The 22,616-nt window shown below is 47.7% G+C and overlaps 1 long non-coding RNA gene across 2 annotated transcripts in view; it reads right to left on the reverse strand.

Moving 5' to 3' along the window:
- The window catches only part of LOC147580392 (uncharacterized), an 86,256-nt gene that overhangs the window by 20,516 nt on the left and 43,124 nt on the right, over nucleotides 1-22,616 (reverse strand). Inside the window, exons 2-3 of one of the 2 annotated variants that reach the window (XR_015252849.1) lie at nucleotides 5,566-5,649; nucleotides 232-2,588 (exon numbers count right to left, since the gene is read on the reverse strand). This is a non-coding gene — a long non-coding RNA (uncharacterized LOC147580392). Of the gene's footprint in view, nucleotides 1-231; nucleotides 2,589-5,565; nucleotides 5,650-22,616 lie in introns of those variants that run through there. The other variant, XR_015252850.1, reaches the window with a different exon arrangement.

A 22,616-nucleotide genomic window follows, 5' to 3' on the forward strand; every position in this document is an offset into this window, starting at 1 on the left:
AACTAAGTCACCCAGGAGCTCAGAGACCCACAGATTTCTGCTAGGATTTTATTTCATGGTACTGCATCCTTAGGGACAATGATTCTACTGGAGATGCGTTTGTAACATGTGATTTTTTTCTTATAATTTACCGAGTGGAGTCAGGTGTGTTAAACGCTCGTTTACCTTCTGTTGTAGATATTGTTTCAAATTCTGTTGGATGGCTGTTTCAAAAGACAAATAAACGTGAACTCCAATTTATGTTTTTATTTTTAAGTGGCTTCAACAAATTGGGTCTTTCCTAATTGAAAGTTATTCGGTTTGATTACACAGCCTCAAGAACAATAGCAAAGTCAGTTTGCAATCACTTGATTTATTTCAAGTTTTCCCACTCTGCCGTTATTAAATTAATTCACCTTCTAATAAAAATAATTCCTAATGTTGAGAAAATACAGATAAGTAGAGAGAAGCTTTATTAAGATCATCAGTATTAAAACTAAATCCTTTTTTTCTCATTAAAGAAGATACAGTCAATTTAATTAATTCACATTAATCCCTAGTTGACATTAAATTCATCTAAAAATCTACACTCATAGAGATTATTAACACTAAGCCATAAAAAATGTTTAAAATGATTAATATATAGAAGAAACACGGTTCTAAAAATTCAAGTGATTATATTTTATAACATTCTATAGGGGCGCCTGGCTGATTCAGTCAGTAGAGCATGCGACTCTTTCTCTCCAAGTTGTGAGTTCAAGCACCAGGTTGGGTGGAGAGATTACCTAAAAATAAAATCTTAAAAAACAAACAAGAAAAAAACCCCACTCTCAGAGCACCTGGCTGGTTCAGTCAGTGTAGCATATGACTCTTGATCTCTGAATTGTGAGTCTGAGCTCTGCCTCAGGTGTAGGGATTACTTAAAAAAATAAAATCTTAAAATAAAATAAAATAATAAAAACACTTGTGATTTAGAAAAACAAGAAATCAGAAAAATATCTTTTCTTTTTTTTTAATTTTTAAAAATGTTTATTTACTTTTGAGAGAGAGAGAGTGCGCACGCACAAGCAGGGGAGGGGCAGAGAGACAGGGAGACACAGAATCCCAAGCAGCCTCCAGACTCCGAGCTGTCAGCACAGAGCCCGACACGGGGCTCGAACCCACGAACTGTGACATCATGACCCGAGCTGAAGTCAGATGCTTAACCGACTGAGCCACCGAGGCGCCCTGAAAAGTGTCTTTTCTAGAGAAAAAAAAAATAGAAAATTTTACTAGGATATTGATTTAGGATTGATATTTCCTTCTACATTAACTGAAAGTGACCATGGGATAAAAATTGAGCCCCAAATTATTTTTATACCTACACCAGTTCAAGTCTCATTTTGAGAGACAGCTCTATTTTGAGAGAAGCTGTCTGATATTTTATTCCTTTACTTTTTCTAGAAAAGGAGAATTATTATAAGATAATCAATAGTTCACCTCCAACATTTTTACATCATTCCAGATTGTAAAGCTATCTATGGACCTCTAGCTACCGGTAGATGTCCGGTGACATATTTTGATTCTGGCTTTTTAAATCTGTTTTCAGGCTATAGGCCACTTAACAAAGACTGTCATCATGTGTGTTCAACCCTAATTTCAGACTGAGTTCTCATCCCAAGTCCATGCGGATCGGCCTTATAAGAGTTTAACTTTGCTTAATGAGCTCCTTCATACAGGGTTCAAACCTTCTACCAGGGCAAGTCAAGCTGAACAGAACAACTGTCTTTTCAACGTACACTGACTTAAAGAACTCACCCTTCACGTCAAATGACAACAACGAGAAACAGACTTGTATTTTATCCAGCTTTTCAACTGCGTGATAAGCTCTGGAGCTAATTAATTTAATAGACTAAAATATGCCCATTTTCTTTACTTACTTCTTTTTTTTTTTTTTTTTTTGTCTTGATCAACATTAGCGTGCTTGAACGGACACCTCTATTTTTCTTAGAGTTTTAAAGCTTCCTTTCATGTGGGAGAAAAATGGCTAAATATGTCAGGGTTTATCAAACAGAGCCTTGCTTTTTTGGCTGGTCCCTTTTGCCTTATCTAGCAAACACATTACCCTCTCCATCAAAATGTGGTCGAGCAAACAAGGCAGTAAAGCCCGCACACATAACCAGAGCTACCTTTAAACAGCCTCTAGACTCTTTAAACTCAGCTAGAAAGCTGATTAGGTCCCAGATCGTGCGTATTATCTTATTTTTGATAGCTGTGCTATGAAAAGGCAATAGAGAAAAAGCTGTCTAATAAGAAGGCAAGTTAAAGTGTCTGCTTACTTAAGAGGTATACTTAAAAGGAAGGAGGAAAAAAGAACTATGTAAACTAGTGGAACTATTTGCAAATCTCAAAGGGAGCAATTGTTCAAAAAAAAAAAAAAAGAATTTATTTGTGAGTTAAAGGGGAGCCACGATATTTCCTTAAATCTCAGCATTCACATACAGGAAACAACTTCGTCGTGGCGTATTTTCCTTTCTGGGGATATTCTCGTATCTTTGCTTAGTACACTGTCGACAACTTTGAAGCTGTTGTTTGTTCAAATGGGAGAAAGTCAAAGATTCCTTCCAGGCCTATGGAATAACCACAAAAAGACACACAGGAAGTTATGTATATTTCACTGAGGTTACCTTTCCCTGCTCTAAGAGTGAATTAATTAAAAGGTGAGAAAATACTTAACACTGAAACCGACCTGAAATATCTGAGATGCACTTTTCCTATCCAAACACAGCAATGGCAGGTATTTAGAAGGAAATATGTCAGCCAATGAGCAAATTGCATGCCTGTTTTTCTGCATCTTAAAGTCCCTGAAAGTCCAACTTCTTGGGACTCTACAGATTTTTGGCGTATGTGCAGAGTGGAAACAGACTGGCTTACCCCATGGAGCAGGTGGAAAAGAAAAGATGTGAAAGGGATATGGAATGCTGATTTAAACAGATGGGGGGGGGGGTTGATTCTAGGTGGCAAGGTCAATGTTAACATGTGTAAGAAAACACCAGCTCCTGTCTGGACGTGTTTACAAGATTTGGTTTGAGAAGTGTCATAAAATGAAAACTATTCCTACCTGAGGTTCTGCGATCTAATTGTAACAAAAGCAAGTCATATTCCGTATCCTTGGAGGGTGACTTGGAGGGACTGGGGACGGGTGCTGTTGGCTGCCATTCAAGGACTCTGGTTCCATTTAGCCCAGATCTTGAGTTACTATCTGGAATGGCACTAGATCAGCTCAAAAACATAAAGAAAGATATCCCATTGTTGAGGCAATGCTGATTTCATTCCCAGTCGAAACTGGCTTTGTCTTAATTCCAAAAGTCAACATGTGAAAAAAAAATCAAACCCTGAAAAAAAGTGTATTATCTAACTCTATTCCTTTTCATACCAAGATTCTAGTTTTTAATCAATATCCTAACATGAGGAAATGAGGAAACATCCTTTTCTGTTAAAAAAGAAATTTAAACTTGGGGCGCCTGGGTGGCTCAATCAGTTAAGGGTCTGACTCTTGGTTTCAGCTGAGGTCATGATCTCACGGTTTCTGAGTTCGAGCCCTGAGTCAGGCTCTGTGCTGACAGCATGCAGCCTGCTTGGGATTCTCTCTCTCTCTCTCTCTCTCTGTCACTCTCTCTCTCTCCTTCTGCCTCTCCCCTGCTTACTCTCTGTCTTTCTCTCTCTCAAAATAAACACACTTAAAAAATTCTTTTTTAAACCTTTATTTTTTTTAAGTGCACTTGTTTATTTTGAGAGAGACAGAGACAGTGCCAGCAGGAGAGGGGCAGAGGGAGAGGGAGAGAGAGAATCCCAAGCAGGTTCCATGCCGTCAGCACTGAGCCGGACTCAGGGCTCGAACTTAGGAACCGTGAGATCATGACCCGAGCCGAAACCAAGAGTTGATGCTTAATTGATTGAGCCACCCAGGTGCCCCTAAACTTTTAAAAAAAATTTTTAATGTTTTATTTATTTTTGAGACAGAGACAGAGCATGAGCAGGGGAGGGGCAGAGAGAGAGGGAGACACAGAATCCCAAGCAGGCTCCAGGCTCTGAGCTGTCAGCACACAGCCCGACACGGGGCTCGAACTCACGTACCATGAGATCATGATCTGAGCCGAAGTCGGACACTTAACCGACTGAGCCACCCAGGCGCCTCTGTGCCCCTAAACTTTAAAAAAAAATTTTCTTTAATACATTTAAACTTGAACAGCTTCATAGAACATAATTCCTAGCACATACGAAAAGAATATCATAAAATCCAGAGGCTGTTAAAATTTGCCATGAAAGACGTAAGTACATAAGGCAAAATGGGGAGGCAGTGTGCTGGCATCCTTACCAAACCAGGGGCTAAGAAGTCACAGAGCTGTTTGCCTTTTTAGAGGCTCTTAGCAGAATTTTCCTGTGACTCAGCCTACAAACCATTCAGTGGCGTGCCAACCACACCCTGCAGCAGCGTTTCAGCTTGACATTTACAAGGAAGGCGACTTACTGGGGCTCGGGAGACTGGGAGCAAGACAGTCATCGCTCGGCCCCAGGGACGGTTTTGCACTGCAGTTCAGCGCCTTCAGAGAACCACTTCAAATACAGAGTTGAAGTTGTGGAGTCTAATCGCAACTCTGTGGGTGACCGTAAATAAAAGCACTGTTGGGGCGCCTGGGTGGCTCAGTTGGTTAAGCGTCCGACTTCGGCTCAGGTCATGATCTCGCGGTTCATGAGTTCGAGCCCGGCATCAGGCTCTGTGCTGATGGCTCAGAGCCTGGAGCCTGTTTCAGATTCTGTGTGTCCCTCTCTCTCTGAGACCCTCCCCTGTTCAAGCTCTGTCTCTCTCTTTCTCAAAAATAAACGTTAAAAAAACAAAAAGCACTGTTGTCAATAACACAACGCGACACTGATGCAAACGGTGGTCTGCGATGTTAGCAGATGCCAGCCTAGTAATAGATACACGGCGGACGCTGCCTTAGGAGCGTCGTGTCTTAACTCGCTCCTTACATCAACCCCCGAGGCAGGCACTATTATAATTTCACTAGATGAGGAAACTGAGGGGCAGAGAATTGTAGTAACGTGTGCCCAGGGCTGCAGAGCTAAGAAGTGGTCAAACTTCAAACAAGTTCAGTCGCGTACGTGTCTGTGCGTGAGCATGTATTAAACGTGGCAAAGGTGCCCCTTGAAAAGAAATGGGAGCCCAGCCAATTTATTGGTCTCCCCCGGAGACAATATAGGAAAGTATTTTTTTTTTTTTTGTCATTATTGGGGGTAATATACATTGCATTCTATTAAAGAAACCTGGTGGTGGATGGCTTTAAAAAAAGGTTTATTTTCAATGCAAACCAATGATTTGTAAAAACGGTTTGGGAAAAGGCTGCAAATTGATTTACAGCGTAGCTCAGAACTCCTTAGCTCACCTCATTAAAATGTGGAGATTTCGTTCACCACAAATTGGCCTTTCCTTCATCTTGCTTCATTTGCTACCTTAGGGCCCCCTGACTGACACTCTGTCATAAGTAAATATTTCCTTTGTCAGCCTACCCTTTTCTCTGTCTCTGTGGATGTTGTGTCTGTACTTACTTTTGATAATGTCTGTTTTTGTCCGCAGAAAGACACATGTCCTGGAGTTTTGCAAATAGTTTGGGTCTTGTCACCGAACACCATCTAGGGATAAACAGCAACATCAAAGGATTAAGAAAAATTGCTGAACTTAGTATTGTCAGCAAAGAAGGTATGCCATCAGAGTCACCCACACCTGCCCCAAGTCTAAGGGACAATTAAAAGGAAATGTTCGCTGGAATGGAAAGGAGAGATCACATTTGATTAATCTCTTCACCATCATTATAAAGTACACAATCAAGCCAAAAGATGCATTTTTGTGAATAACAGCACGAAAGGGAGGGAAATGAATGAATGAGTAGATGAATGGATGAGAGAGTAAGAAAGTTTTAATTATAGGGGCGCCTGGGTGGCGCAGTCGGTTAAGTGTCCGACTTCAGCCAGGTCACGATCTCGCGGTCCGTGAGTTCGAGCCCCGCGTCAGGCTCTGGGCTGATGGCTCGGAGCCTGGAGCCTGTTTCCGATTCTGTGTCTCCCTCTCTCTCTGCCCCTCCCCCGTTCATGCTCTGTCTCTCTCTGTCCCAAAAATAAATAAAAAACGTTGAAAAAAAATTAAAAAAATAAAATAAAATAACAATAAATGAGGGGCGCCTGGGTGGCGCAGTCGGTTAAAGCGTCCGACTTCAGCCAGGTCACCATCTCGCGGTCCGGGAGTTCGAGCCCCGCGTCGGGCTCTGGGCTGATGGCTCGGAGCCTGGAGCCTGTTTCCGATTCTGTGTCTCCCTCTCTCTCTGCCCCTCCCCCGTTCATGCTCTGTCTCTCTCTGTCCCAAAAATAAAATAAACGTTAAAAAAAAAAAAAGAAAAAAAAGAAAGTTTTAATTATAAATGTTGCCATTGTTGCTATCACTGGGATAGACAAGAATTTTTCCTGCAATGTTAACCTAAGACCTGACGAGAAAAAATAATTACTTTAGATGCGCTGACTTATTTGGGGGGCAATTATGCACTTAACATCTTTTTAAAATGCTATGAATCTTCACCCTCCGGTGTAGCATTATATACTTATGCAATTAACCACACTGATAATGACCTTCCCATCTGATCTAGAATGACAGAATGAAACTCTGATCGACAAAGAGATTCATAACAGTGCTAAGGTGGCCTTTCCAGGCTTCATGAGTCATCCCAAGAGTTTCTGAAGGACAAACATAAAAGTAGCAAGCACAATAAACAACAGTATGTCTATTACTAAGAAAAGAACACACATTTGAAACTTTACTTTTACACACACACACACACACACACACACACACACACACACACACACCCGTTGCTAACCCGATTAATAGAAACCCAAGAAGATGCACCAAAAAACGTGTTCCATTTTTGGAAACACTATTTTTTCAAGCACAGATTAGTACCCATACCCATGTGTACTCTGTTGGTGTTAGTTTTTCGAAAGTCAAGGAGAAAGCTCCTTTCCTCCAGAAATCTCATAGGAAGTAATTATTCACTGGTCCGTCAATAGGTAGTGCTAATTTCACTAGGATGTGCCCAGATCATTAGGATCATTTGCTTGAAAAGACCCAAATAGTATGAAAGTGTATGTATGGACAGTTTGTTCTTGTGGGGGGGGGGGGGGGGGGAAGAATCGTTTTCTCACCCACGGGGTTGGGGGTCTGGGGCCATTGAATATTAGTAACAATCCAGTCTGCTGCCAGAGGAGGTTAGGAACCAATTCCCAGTGCAACCTCAGAAAACTGTTAAAAAAAAAAAAACAAACCAAACCATTTTGTCTCCTGCTTTCCACATCCCATAGCTGTTATTGAAAGAGAGCAAAGGAAAAGCAAAAGAGAAGCCCACACTATTTGACATTTTCACCACGACACCCAACCACCTTGCCACCCCCCAGTTAAGGAAATGTTAGCCCAGCCACAAATCAAAATGAATAATCTGATTACACTTGGGGAACCAGAGTAAATAAAGGTTGTGTGCCCTGTAATTACCCACACTGAACCATCTCAGGAGGTATTTAAAATATTTGGGGGTTGCAGGTGGAGAAAGGTTTCTTGGCCGTAGTTGTTCATTGAAATCTCTTACAGGATTTTTTTTTTTTTTTTTTTTTTTTGAAACCTAGCCTGTGATGCAGAGCCTGCTGGGCTAAATTATGAACCAAAGGCTTTGGGGTGGGAACAATCAATCAAAATACCTGGGGTAGTGTGTAATGTGCATGATCTTGTCAGCATGAGCAGGCTGCCCCTGAACACGGTCCCTCAGCAGGTTAAATAAATATGATACTATAGACAAACCGACAGGATCACACGGCTGCATCAATCAGCTGTTGATAAAATACAATCTTCCTTTAATACACGCTGAGAAAGTTATTTAACACTTACAAAACCTATATCCATTTCTTGTCCTTTTTTTTTTTTTTTTTTTTTTCCTTTCCAAAGTGTTACTCTTTTCAAGAGCAGGGGGAAGAAGTTGAGCCATCTTGGGTGGAGGAAGGGGATTTAATGGACCCAAAGAAACACACGCGGCAGCCTAACCTGGGGGGGAGGGTATGTACAAATAACAGCCGTGGGGGTGGGGGAACCGACCGGAGCGTCCCCCCCCCCCCCCCCCCCCCCCCCCCGCAGAATGCAAACCATGCCTGAGGCTTTGCAATGGGTCTCAAAAAAAAAAAAAAAAGTGGATACCCTTGTTGAAACTACCCCCGCAGGGAAGCCCCCGGGTGCACAAGCAAACGCGCGTTATTTCAATTCCGTTCTTATTTCAGCTCTGCAGTTTGCCTGCCTCTAGAGCAGATGAGAGAACCATTCCGGATTTATGGGGGGGGAGGATGGAGGGGGGTTGCTGGACAGGAAATCATTTAACAGGCAGGGGTGGGGTGGGGAGGGGGGCTCCAGTGAACTTAGAAAAGTGACCCCATAGACCCAGTGGTTAAGGGGTGATCGTGGCTGACTGCACACCGGTGAAACTTGGGGGGGGGGGTCAGTACTAGGGAAACAAGGAGACAACTGCCCTGAGTTCGCAGCGAGGGTGCTAAGCGCCTGTGTGCTCTGTGGCTTGAGAAAAAGCCCATCGGTGATTAAGGAGCCACTCTCCCCGCTTGCAAACAGGCGACATTGACAGGGGGTTGGTGCCAGGACCCTCCAGAGCGCCGGCCCAGGCTGGACCGTAAGTCGATTTTGACTTTAACCTTCGCCTGGCGCCCGCTGTCCCCCCCACCCACCCACACGCGGCCGCCTGGCCTCCACTGTAACCCCGGGTCCTCTCCTCTGTCGCGCGTGGACCCGCGACACCGCGCGCCCGGGGCAGGGCCGGGCGGGGAGTGGCCGAGCGCCGGGGAGGGCGTCGAAGGGGGGGGGGGAGCCCCGGGGGAGCCCCGGGGAAGTGCCGACGGGCTGTCTCTTAACGAGTGCCGATTAATGTCCCATCTCACACTAAGCTCTCCTAAGTGCCGTTGCTCCAGCCCAAACACTGCGAGCGTGGCGAGGCGTCGCCTGCCACTCAAAACGCCGATCTTTCCCAGCCTGTTGAAATAACCCGCCGGGGCCGCCGGAGGTGCTGACGGCCACGTTTGTCAGCGCGCGGAGCCACACGGGACCCTCCTCGGCGGCGACCGGGGCTCGGAACCAATCCAACGCGCGCGAGCGCGGCCGCACTCGGCGCGGCTCCTCCCTCGGCCACGCACGCCCTCCCCTCTGGTTTCCCGAAGATTCGCGCGGGGAGAGGCTGGTTTTGGGGACCCAGGGGTCTGCGGCGGGGGCGACTTAGGTCTCCGCGAACCGGCTCCCTGCCCCGCACTGTCGCAGGCTCGCCTGGGCGGCCCGTGCCACGTAGGCGCAGAAGGCGACAGATGGAGGCCCGGCAAAGAACCGGACCGGGACGGCCGGCTTGCACGGACCCCCTCGGCCCTAACAGGCCCCAGTCCCCCGGCAGACTCCCTGCCCACGCCCCACGTCCAACTGGGAGGCTCCGTCCCCTGGGCCGGAGGCGGGGAGGGATCCAGGTGAGGGAGGGAGGAAAGGAGAGATCTGGCTCCCCTAAGAGCGCTTTCCATCCCGGAAACTCGCTTGAGGTCCCCTCCCGACCCCCGACCCCCTACCTCCCGGGTGCGGCTTCAGCTGGCCGTGGCGGCGACCCGGGCCTCGGGGACGGGGGGGGGGGGGGGGGGGGGGGGGGGAGGCGCTGGAATCCTTGCAGCCTTTTTGGAGACTTGGCGCTTTCAAGAGCTCTTTACCTGAAACTGACACCCGCAAGCACTCCCCGGGGACCTGTTGGGCAGATGGAGTGGCAGGGCCAGGCGGGGCCTGTTGGCGAGACACGGGGACATTTGTCATGGGTGACCCGGCGCCTCGGCTTCTGAGCCCACGCCGGCGCGGGGAGGCCCGCGCTAATGTAATAAAGCGAGAGCGACAAGAGGAAAGGCCTCTCTCGCCCCGGGGCCGCCACATGCTCACTCCGTTTTACTGTCAGGGCTGGTCGAGGCTGTGGCTTCATTTCATATTCCATTAATATTTACAGCAGCTATTGAATTTCCCATTACAAAGTTCACCATACACACTGCTAATATGAAATTTTAATAGTATTGTGCACATTATGAAAAGTCCCACCATTAAGAGGGGACGCGGGAGGGTCCTAGGGAGAAGTTGCCCTGGGAAGTTATCCTCCACTGAACGCTTGAAATGCCCCCCAACGCCCCCCTCCCAGGTCATTACATGAATTCATTTGCGACTATTACCATAAAGACGCGAAACGGTGGGCATTTTATCAACACGGAAATCAAAAGCGAAGGAGGGAGGCAAGTGGGTAAAAAGCCCGCTGGTTAAACTGAGTTTGCAAAGTTGTGCGTGTTGGTGTTTTGCCGTGACTTACGGATGTTTCTACACCGCCGCAGCTAGGCGTCCCTGGGGGGCAAGGGGGCGCCTGAGGAACCGGCAGAAGTTTCCAGGTTGGGCTGGGTTCTGGCCGCAGCCGGTCCGAGGCGGAGGCTCCAAGCGCTGGCGGGGCGGTGGGTGAGGCCGCCCTCTCCTCCCCACTCCCCTTCCCCGTACGCCTGGCTCTAAGCTCTAGAAGTTCCCAAGGCTGCAGTCCTGGGGTGGCCCCGGGGGGAGGAGGAACCTCCCCCGAGAACCGTGTCATCTGTTTGGCAACTTCTCAGGACTGGCACCCTAAGTTCGGGTGGTTCTCTGGCAGGAAGATTGCCCTGAGAAACGTGGTTCCCTTGCCACGTGTTTTGCAACGGAGCAGCGAGGGGCAAATGCTACCCTGGAGGGAAGAGGAGAGGAGGGGGAAGGAAGAGAAGGAATGTGGCCTGGACCGTTGGAAGGGCGGGTGCACACACCCTAACCCCAAGGTCCCGCCGCCCAAAGCGGCCCGAGGGAGGCAAACCCAAAGGCTCCAAGATGGCAACACCGAGCCCTAGGATACAGTTTGTCTCGACGGCCCCTTGAGGGCTGCACAGTGGAGCGGGGGCGCCGGGGCTGGAGACGCACCGTCTGCTGCAGAGGGGCACCGGGGGGCGGGGGGCGTCCCCTTCCTCTAGGGCTCGCAGGCCGGTGGGTGCGTGCGCCCACCTTCCACTCGGGTCCGAGCCCCGCCCACCTGGGTGCCGCCCTCCAGAACCTGTCGCCTTCCCAGTCTGTGCCAGCATAAGGACAGTCAACTTCCTGGAAGACCCGACCGGCCCCCGAACCCCTCTTGCCTCTCGCATTTAACCCCATCCTAGAGTGGATAGTCAAAACAGAAGGAGAATCATACGTATTTGATTTTGTTGGGGGCGCGCGTATGGTGTCATAGCGCTAGGCTGCACTAGGCTTTCACACCCCCTGCCCACGCACCCTCACACCACCCCCTTCCCACACTCCTGGGGTGTAAATTAGGGGGCAGTACTTTAGGCGCCACGGCGGGGTCTTAATAGGCTTGTTTCTGCCATGAGACGGCAATTTCTGAATCTTTAGGTTACTTCTCAGCTACAGGAAAATGACAGTGACAGAAGGTAAAGATGGGTGACATTTCCACAGCAAGATCTGGTGTCGGTTTTTTTTTTTTTCTGGGTTTTTAAAAATTATTACTATTATCATCATTCCCCCAATTTTGTCTGTTTTTTTTTTCCCTTCAGCCCCTAAATGTGTCATGCTTTGTCACATCCTCTGTGTGTGTGTTTAGAGAACATTTGAATAAAAGGCTCGATGCCAGGTATTGGTGACACAGGGGGTGGAATTTTCAGCCGCTCCACAAAGAGTTGGCCGCCTCTATTTGCATAAGGTCAGAGTAGTGCTTCTGATAGAACTTTAGCAGCATCTCTGTCTCTTAGCAACACTCTTGCACTCTTGGTCCCCGCATTAAATTGACTGGTCCCTTCCTTTTCTTCCTTTCATTGGGAGGCTTACAATAAAATGTCACCCTTCCAACCTGTGCCTGTCACCCAGTAGGTCATCTGTATCTCCCCCTTCCCCCTCCCCCAGCTCCTCCCCTCCCCCTCCCCTTTCTCTCCAGCTCCAATTAGAGGAGGAGATGTTTCGTTTGGTGGAGTCCCAAAACTGTTTCATTTTATTGTGTTAATTCATATTAATACCATTTCTCCCTTTGTTATTATTAAGAAAAAGCCCTCGTAAACAGAGGCGCGATAAAGAGCCAATTGCCAGCACCTGCCAGACAGTGGGCCTGCGAAAGGGTAATAAGGCGAGTGCAGAGAGAGAGAAAGCGAGGTTCGGGTCAGCCTCCCCACCCATTTAGCTGATGCAAGGTTGAGTGCAGCCGGAAAGCCCTAGAAGCACTTGGAATGCGCCCGGCAGCCTCTTGGCTCTGCGATGGGACACGGTGACAGGATCCAGATGCTGATAGGTGGTGTTAATGGAGGGTCACGTTTGGACAATAGTATCCATCACTTGCCTCCTGGCTCCTCTGTCAGATGGAGTCGTTTCTGACCGCTCCATCACCCAGGTTTGGGATAGATTCAATGATTACCTCCGCCCTGGCAACGGGATATACGAATCTCTGCCCAAAGGACATTGTTATTATTAGTATTAATTATTATTATTGCTGCTGCACCTCTCCCTTTGTTCCTTTTAAAAGAAGAAGCTCCTAAGTGTTCCAAAACCCCTTCCTATTTTAGCCTAACCAACAGCTGCCCAGTTACTAAAGCCCATGGGATAATGGCCGCTTAATTAACACAAAGCAACTTTTGTGTGCATGCCTGAATGATTATTGCTGATTTTTATAATATTATCAGTTGCCTAAATTAAATCGTCTCTGGCTGTTTCCCCAGGTCTTGGGAGAGTCCAACTTAGGGTCTTGGCGCTCTCCTTAAAGTGAAGAACTCATTTCCATCAGGTTGAAGATCAAGAAAACTAAAATCCCGGGACGCTTTTCGTAAAGGGAATTGGGAATCAGATGTCAGGTGTTGCTGAAGTCCCTTTACACTCTTGTCTCTGCTCTCCTGGACAGAGAAACTGAACCTTTTCTCAGAAGAGTGGTTTGTTTTCTGTAACACCCCCTGGAGTGGGGCAACTGGGAACGTAAAACACCCTGCTCTTCCCTGGTATTTTCACAAACCCTGGCTTCGCTTTCTCCTCTTTTCTGCCTAGCTTGCACGCCCTGTAATTCCTGCACTGTATTGCTAGATAAATGTGCAGGTAATGGGGTCTGAGAAAAGCAATCAGGGTTAGAAGTCAACTAGCTCCTCTTTAATAATTCACGTGTCATATTTCTTCCACTATGTCAAGTTTGCTAAAGAAGATGGACAGGGGCTGACGGGCAGCCACTTGAGTTTATTATTCTCAGCCTCAGAAGGGAGGAAACCCATAAAAAGAGATGTTCCCGCTCTTCCTACAAAGGGGCTCAGCCAGTTTGAGGCTTCCTCAGAATTCTATGTTGTCTTGCTGGCCCTGCTTTCTAGTTCTTCTGCAAGCTGACTGGAAGATTTGTAAAGATGGGACAGGGGAGCCAAAAAACATTCCTGGGGACTTTGCGGATTTCCATGTACGTCTCCTTTCCTCCTCACTAGTGCTTTCATTCTGACTCTCTTCCCAGTGGCAATTCTGTTCCCATTTTTTCTTTTGCCACAGTACAGAACACCTCTGCCAGGTCAATTTCAGTCAGTTACAGATGACAACTCTTGTTTCAACTTTCTTACACATGATCTTTGCAACTTTTTCCCTCCTCCCCGGGGGCACTGTTTGTGACAGCTTCGTGGATCTTCTACTTTTAAATCTCTCTGTCCTCTTTTCTTTCTGGAAGGGTGTGGGGGGGGGGTTGGGGTTGAGATATGTGATTTTCTTCACTCAATAATTGGCTCTTTCCAGAAAGAGGGAGGGGCACAGTATAGAGAAATCAATGAAGTTTTAAGCATATTGAAGTTTGGTTCCGGAGAACAAGTTGGTGAGTGTGTGTGTGTGTGTGTGTGTGTGTGTGTGTGTGTCCAGACTCCAAAAAGGAAGAGAGAACAAAAAGATAAATAAAGATTGATTCTTAGGTGGTGAGACTGTGCCCCAACACAGAAATGAGCACCATGTTTACACAGTTTTCATTCCCCTATGGCTCTTGTTGTCTCATCAGATTTCTAAGCTTTCCAGTCTACACAGACCAAGCCCGGGAGTGATTTCGTTTACAATTTCTCTCTCCCAATCTTTTCAAGAAGCCAAGCATTAGAGGAAGGTTTATCCATCGTGGGGGCTAAAACTTTTTCTACGGGTTACTTTTTCCATGAAAAGAACCCTAGAGTTCTGCAAACCTTTTAGCTGATTGGTTGTTGATGGCCAGGCGTATAAAGAACAAGCATTTTGCATGTTTCAGTTCTTAAGAGTTTGCCAACAAAAATAACCTAGTAAATCGGTCTCTGGGGGAAATACAGTTTCATCTTCAAGGTACTAATGGCACACGTCATGACAGAAAAATAGTATCTCCTATCCTATTCATCCTGTAACTTCGGTGCTATAAAGATTATCTATTTTAGGCGCCTTTTCCACTCAGTTTAGTGGCTCTTTAAATTCAGCGTCTTTTCTGCAGCAGGTGCCCACCGTGGGCACTCACGACTTGTTTTTCAGCTTCAGTTGTTACAATATGAACCTTCCCAACTTGTAGATCTATTTGTCTGTGTGACAAAGTGGTTGGGGGGGGGGGGGAGGGACGTTTAACGGAAAGTTCCAGTGGAACAGTAAACAATGGTTTATTTAAAAAAAATCAGGCATATTTGACAAGAGAATAGTTTTGGGAAAAAAAAACTAACAGTAAAAGATTGTTTTGAGGTTGGAAAAACTAACTTGGGTTTACACCGGTCTTGTTGCATGGTGTGGGGGAGGAGTACAATGTGCCCAAGACCGTGCTTCCAAGAAACTATTTAAAACCACTCCCTACAACTTTTTCGGGTTGATACATTTTATCCGCTTCACTCACCAGCCAAGCCCTGGAACAATTTTTCAAAACACCCCTCAGGACCCAGCCCTCTTTCTTGAATGGGAAATACTGATGGACACTAGCTGTTTGTTTACAGTTTATCTAATTTCTCTCCCTCCTCAACGATAGAGGTTCATGTTTCATTTGCATATTTTTTTTCAGATGGACGTCGGGGAGGGGGGAAAGAAGGATCTGTAGGGTTTGGGGTTTTGTTTTTGTGTTTAACGCATTTTGCTATGGCGCGCTAAGCACTGCTGGCAGAAAGTTTCTAGTTTTCTGGCTTTCACTGAGTTCGAATCCCTCAAAGCAACGAATTTTGGACGGAGGCTTGCTTTTGAAACTACTAGCCACGCCTTCTCTAGATATGAGAAACGGGGCTAGAATTTGGAGAAACAGATCACCCTTTGGAGGATACAACGTTGCCCCCCGCCCCTTTTGTCCTGCATTTCTGCAGGTAACTGAGCCACCACCCCGACCCCTACTCCGCTGGCCTCCCCAGACCAACCCAAATCTTGCAAGCTCACTTCCCTGTGGGGCGCTGGCTTTGTGCTCCGTTTGGGGTCCCCTACCCTACTCCGAGTTGAGGGCCCGGCGAGGCAGGTCTGAGCTACTCACAGAGACAAAACTATTTTCCACTGGCGATGGGTGATGAAAAACATTTGAGACGCTGCCAGGGAGAGAGAGGACGCGTTCCCCACCCTGCAAAATCAGCAGACTTAGCAGAAACCCCCAAGGCCGCGTCTCCCACCTTACAGAAAATAAAAGTCTGCTCGATTCCTTTTTCTTTTTTTCTTTTCCCTTTTTTTTTTTTCTGTTTTAACTAGGCGAGAGGATGTAAACTCAGAGTAAACCCAAAACTACTCAAAGGAGATCTAGGGGGAGCGTGTGGGGGGCACATCCCTGTTCTCGCAGAGGTCCGCAAAGAAACAGAGCCGGGGAGACAGGGAAATGCACGCTTGCCGCCTGGAACCTAAGACGCAAATTTGCGCGCCGGGAAAGGGGTGGGTGGCGCGAATTTTCTTGGGCCGATCGCGGGGCCGTGGGCGGAGCGGCTCCGGGAGAGAGGGCGCGGGTTGGTGGGACCCGGCGCCCTAGGGCTCAGGGGGACGCAGGGGGGCGGCACCCCGGCCCCCGCGCGTCGCCCCGCGGGCCCCGCGCACCCACGCGCCGCGGCGCCCACCCGGATTCCATCTCGAGCCCGGCTCACACCTATCATTTGAAGCCATCTTCGCTCTGTCTTCCAAACATCTCGAGCATTTGTGATTCCACCCGCCGCTCCTTCTTATTGAGTTCTCCGTGTCTCTCGGCAACTTGTCATAACCTGTAATAAAATGCCCTTTCTGGCGGGAGGTAGCGTCCAGAGGCCAGTCTTTCCATTTGCAACTGATAGCCGAGGACAGGAGCCGCGGCGGCCTCCCTTTTGTCCGCCTCCGGCTTTAACTCCTGCGGGGCCGGCCCCGCGCTCCCAGATGCCGGCCGGGTGCGGATGCGGGTGCGGGTGCGTCCCCTGCAGCCTCCGGGCTCGGCTCTGGGAGAAAGTTCTGGGCTTCTGGGGCTGCGCGCACACGTGTTGCCAAGTCGTGTTCCTCAAAATGAGAAGAGGCTGTTTGCACATTTCGTTTCTTCTCCTCGTCCTCCTCCTACTTTTTTAATGGGGTAGGGGGTGAGGTTGACCGAGAGGAACAGACCTGGATAGGGTCACATTGAATGATCCCGAGGTCACCGCGGCCAGCATGGGGGGGGGGGGGGCGCTTCTCACTGGGCTGGTTCTTTAACTGGGCCGAACCATTTCCTTCATTAGGGAGACCCATCCTGTAATTCTTTTCGTAACATGTGTTCGAGATTTTTCTATCCGACCTGTGAACGTTAAGGGTTCACACGGGACCGCGGTGTGAACTCACCAAGGATGGGGAGCCCCAGAGGGCCAGGGCGTTGGGCTGCCCAACCCCGATGTGCTATCTTCCTGCAGGGGTGAGCCCCCCCCCCCCAAAGCGCACTCTGGCTTCGCAATTACCCCCCCCCCCCGCCCCGTCCCAGTTGTCTGAAACACCCCTCTCCAGCAGCCACCATTATGCATTTAGAAGGACCCCCGCTCCGAGATGTCACCTTAGCATTCTCTAAGGTCGCTGATGGGAGAGGTGGAATCGACCAAATATTTTTCATGTGACTTTCACCATCTGTGACAGAAGTCGCCAGCTTGGGGAGGAGGATGGGGAAGGCCGGTAAGGTTGTGTCAGGACTGGGAAAGAGGAGCCAAGCCAGGATCCCTGCCACCTCTTCCTGGTGACTCCTTGTGTCATTGGTTTATCTGTTTAAAGAAGGAAGTAGGGTGGCCAGGCAAAGAGACGGTGTGAGTGTCCCCTTCCTGAGCCCGGAGGCCCCCTGTCCAACCCCACAAGTCTTCCAGGTCCCCCAAACGAGGAGGGGGGCTGTGAAGTTATTCTCATCGAGCTGTGAGGCAGAAACAGCCTTCCCTGATCTCGCACCCTCGGCCTGCCTCCCTTGACCTTCTCCAAAAGAGATGCCCACTGACTCTGGTCTGTCCAGCTGAGATTCCAGACTTCCTGTGCCCACCCCTCTCTGCCAATTCACACACTGTCTGCTGATCTCTTTCTACGCCCGGAAGCCAGTTCAACCTTAATAAGCAATACTTGAAAAACCCAAACCACGTTCTGTCCCCCAAAGGAAACCTGCAGAAAATGGCCAGCTGAACTCTGCAGGCGATTTCTTTGGGGGCAGGGGGGAGTGGGACGGAGAAGGAAGAGTTTGTGTCACAAATTGTGATAAGAGACGGAGAGTGGAACCATGTGATTTGAGAGGCACGGTTATTTTCTTGTTCCTCCCCATCAAAGCCCATTCTGTTTAGTTAAGCAAAACAAATGCATTTCTGTCTTCTGCACGGAAACGAGCCGGTGAGATCTAGTGGGGAGGAGTTTAATGGATCTGGGCAAACTTAAGCAGGGGAGGCTTTTAATCCCCCGAAAGAGAGAAAATTAAGGGGAAAAATCACAAGAACCCAGAAAAGGCATTTCTCGTTGAGCAATTGTTTTAGAAATAGTCCACCGCGCTGTTTCTTGCCATCCCTCATTTCTCCTTTGTTTTATTTCTCAAGCTTGATGGGTCGGTCTCTAGGACGTCCCGGGACGTGGGCATCTGAAAGTGGTTACTTTGCTATCAGTTGGGCCAGTGCTCCTGCCCTTATGAAGGTGATTATTACTGTCCCTTTTAATCTCTGCACAAAGCCAGACTCCCTGTCCCCCCGTGTGTCCTACTTTTTGTAGAAACTACGAGGTTGCGAATCCTAGAAACAGTATTCATTTAAAACACTGTTCGGAAACACTCAGGACATATTTGAGGAGCCTGACAATTATAGCCCCATTCTCCCCAGTTAGCTCATAGGCTCTATTCAGAAGGAAGCCATTTGGGGGCATGTAAAAGCCAGTAAATTTCCCGCCGCACAAAAGAAACGGGTGCTTTCTGCCCACTGCCTATTTCCACTCGAAGGCGAATAATGCCCCAGTTACCACCAGGCCTGACTTGATTTATCTTGGTTAATAGGATTAACGTGTCAGCCCCTCTCAAGAATTTCCAAATGCAGATCTGGAGGGTCACTGACTCGCTGGTGTCTTTTTTCCCCTCTGATGGGCATAATGATGCACCTCCAAGCAGAGGGCCTTTGTCCGGTGAGGGCAGGCAGATTATCTGTCTCCAGTGAAATAAGGCGTGTTGCCACCACCTTTGCCAAGACTCAAAGCCAGAACCCAGTCACTATAAAATAATTGTGTCACTGCCTCACCAGTGCCCTGTTCGTGTTTCATTTCTCTTTTGACCGTAATTGAATGGTTGAAAAGCAAAAATGTAGACAAATTCCAGCCGTATTGAGATCCGTTTCTTCCTCCACTACCTCGGCCCATCATTAGATACTTTCCCTCTCTGCGCAGGAGGTCAGAGTGTATAAATATAAATTGCATTTTGCATTACTTCTAGATGAGTGAAGCTGTCAAAGCAATAATATGAGCTTTCAGTCCCACATTCTAGCACTTCTTTCCCATTTTTTGGCCAAGAGGTCATGTGCAAATTGAACGTGACAACCCAGAAGACATGTCCAACAGACTCGTATTGTTACCCCGCTCCGCCGCCTGGCTCATAACAACATTAAGCCCACATTAATCTCCAGCCTCCTCCGCCAGACAGGAACTCCTAACCATGGGACCTAGGCTTCTCAAAAAGTTCACTTCGATGCTGACATGTCGTCTGAAAGTGACAAGAAGCACTAACCTAGAATATTTTTCATCCAAGATGCATGAGGATGCCATCCTCGGAAAGACCGGGCCAGTGTCTTACAAGACAAAAAACCGAGGAACAGGTGAAGAGCCAAAGAGCCCCCAAAAGACACACACACACACACACACACACACACACACACACACACACTTGCTTCTATTTGCAACTACTGAAATTTTCCAGAATCCAATGGTAATGTGGTTGGAAATCATTTTCGCCGTTGTTCGAACGATGAAGGTGTCACTCAGGAAGCCACCTTAAAATATGGATTGACCTTGGACTCTTAATAGCAAGTTCTGGTTCGCAATCGCATAACACAGAGTTTTAGCAGGGTACCGCCGTGATTAAACGATAACCCTCCTCAAACGCTACGGTAGCAAGAGAATTAGAAATTGTGATCAATCCGAAGGAAACTCAATGGCTTAGAGGATGGGTAATTGGCTATCAATGTGACCCATTCTTGTCTCGCCCAGATTGCAGTTAACGCAGAGCTGTTGTTCGCTGACAGGGTGTTTGATGGCTTCTAGGAAATGAGTGGCTGTTTTCATTCCTGTTCCAAATGGACAGGTGTCTACATCAGAATTGGCAACCTGGTTGGCACGCTCCAAGAGTGGCCAAAGAGCGAATTGTTTATGGCGAATAAACTCCCCCCCCCCTCTTGTGACGCTCGTGCACACGTGTGAGTGCTGGCAGTGGGGAAGGGGCAGCGATGGAGACACCGGAGGCAGATAGATTGGTACACGTCCCTGAAACTTCAGCAGGCTGACGCCCTTTGTGTTCTGGGCGGCCGCCATATGCAACCGCATCGCCCTCGCAGCCCCTCTTGTGCCTTACCAACCTGCACTCGAAGTGCACCGATAAAAGTCATCGAGAGGTGCTTAGCCGTGGCCGGGATGCTCCGATTGGTCTCGACCGTGAAAAAATATATGAAATTAGGCGATTTTTTTCAAAAGTTTTTTTACACTTTCTTAAATAAGTTTTCTTTTCGTACATCCTTCTTTTCTCACAGAAAGTGTCTTGATTCTTACTATGTTTTATTATTTATTTATTTTGACATATAGTCCTTGCAACCCCAAGTTATGATTTCTGCAAACGATTTCGACTTCCTGAGCGTTAACAACCCCGTGTATGAGTCACGTGCTTGAGGGAAAAAAAAAAAAGCATTCACTGTATTGCCCCAGGACCTGACATCATCTTATTATCTAACCTCTACTTTCACAAGTATTAAAGTTGTTTTAAGTATAGGAAAAGCGCGGACTTCGGCGCGGGGCATGACCTCACGGTCCATGAGTTCGAGCCCCGCGTCCGGGCTCTGTGTTGACAGCTCGGAGCCTGGAACTGCTTCGGATTCTGGGTCTCCCTCTCTTTCTCTCTCCCTGCCCTTCCCCCGCTCGTGCTCTGTCTCTCTCAAAAATAAATAAACATTAAAAACAATCGTCCTTACTTTACAAACTTGTTTGAGGCTTCATGCGATAGCATGCTTTCCACCCATCTAGAAAGGACTTAGTCCTAAATTCGTGTGAAGCACCACTTCTGTCTTGGAAACTGAAGTAAGCTCGCTAAGTGCTGGAATCTTCATCTGTAGGGCAGACATAACAGCAATAAGGTTGTAGAGTAAAGCGTGGGAGACGTTTGCCGAACCGGGAAAGGCCTCCGGTAAATGGGCAGTGGCTCGTTGTGGCCTCATTCAGAGATCCAGTGGAAACAAGTGAAAGACTCACTTTGGAAAGAAATGCATTCTTCGAGAGTTCCACTGACCAGTTCATCACGCCTGGACAGAGAGGCTAAACTGGGAGAGGATGGCTTGGATGAAGGCAAGCTGAGAACAAGGCCCGGTTATCTTTCTTTGTCCCATGACCTTAACTCTTACCTTGGCCTGGCACGAATTCGTCCCACCGGGGTGGGGATGAGAAGCCCTTGCGAGAGTGGGTTGGAGTAGGCAACCCAAGTCCACTCTACTGCTGAAGAAAACAGAGGAAAGGAGACTCAGGGAATGTGTTTCACTGACCCAAAGAGGAGTCTTAAGAGCTGAAGGAGGATGTAGACAGTTGCAATATATTGTTTACTTCCTGCTACGATACATTCACTTCTGCATATAGGATCAAACCTTTCTGGAATTCGTACATAAGAATAGACTGAGGTGCCATTTAAAGATGCCTCTTAAAAGAACTTAAAGAGACCCTGAAGCCAGCAGCCTTCAGTATCTGTAGACGGAACCAGGCGGTTCTCGGGAAATCTACCCTGCCTGGGAAGGAGCCATCAGCCCTGGTTCTCTGGGAGCTTTACATTAAGCCAATGGCTATGTTTTATTTGGGCCTTTGGAGGGGTGGGGGTGGCCTGTATATCTGGAATAATATTTCACGTTGAAAATAATTTTTCAAAGTTTAGGAGATACCCTGGTATATCAGAGTTCATGAGTACAATCTCCCTGGGGGATGGGGGAGTTGATAAAAACTGGAAGTTTCCAACCTGAAACCATTTATACATCACTAAATAAAATGCTTGTGTGGGATGTATATAACACTTCTGTATATAAAACCAAACATTCCTTGAATGATTAGAAAGAAAGTCACTTTGTGCAGATAGACCCTACTGCTGATTCATTGTGTCAGATTTGGGGTGTGTGTGTGTGTGTGTGTGTGTATGTGTGTGTTTGCACTGTATCAACTGCCCAGTGATATTTAAAACCTCTAATGTCTTCAGTTCAGCAATAAAGCCAGATGGAATTGGGTTCACTCCATTCTCCCTAAACATAACTGCCTCATCCTGGAAGGGTAAATTAGATTTCGGGAAAACTAAAACATAGGCAAAAAGAAGTAACTCGTCTACGCAGTCACCACTGAAGACCCACATAGCCAAGTGTGTGGCATTTGCCTGTCATCTGCTTTGCTGACCATAGGGAGCGGCTCAAATGACAGGCACACAGATGGACGCATTGTGTGATTAATGGCATCTACCAGGCCTGGTGGGGAGAATGCAGGAAACGGTGACAGACATGAGCTGGTCCCCTTTTTGGTTAATGCTCCTTCCAAGCTTTGAAGTAGAAAGGAATCAGGAAAAATTCCAGCCCCATTTTTTGCTGGAAAATCTGAAGGCCCCCTTCTTGCTTTCTCCAGGATCATTTGCCAAGAGCAGACCTTTGATGGGTGGCTACACCAGCCATTTGATTGACCCATCAAAATTACATTCCCCCTCCCTCCTTTTTTCCCTTCCTTCCTTTGTTCCTTCCTCTCTCCCTTGCTTTGTTCTTTCTCCCCCCTTGCCTTCTTTTTTCTCCTCTTCCTCCCAAGCATTGTCTCACCTCAGCAACCTCAGAATGCAAACTAGCCTACCAGAGTGGGCTCCCCACTGAGTCTCTAAAGAACAGATTTGGAAGGGTGTGAA

The sequence above is a fragment of the Puma concolor genome, chromosome B3 (genome assembly GCF_028749965.1).
Source record: "Puma concolor isolate L17-30 chromosome B3, mPumCon1.1.hap2, whole genome shotgun sequence".
In the NCBI taxonomy this organism is placed as follows: Eukaryota; Metazoa; Chordata; class Mammalia; order Carnivora; family Felidae; genus Puma; species Puma concolor.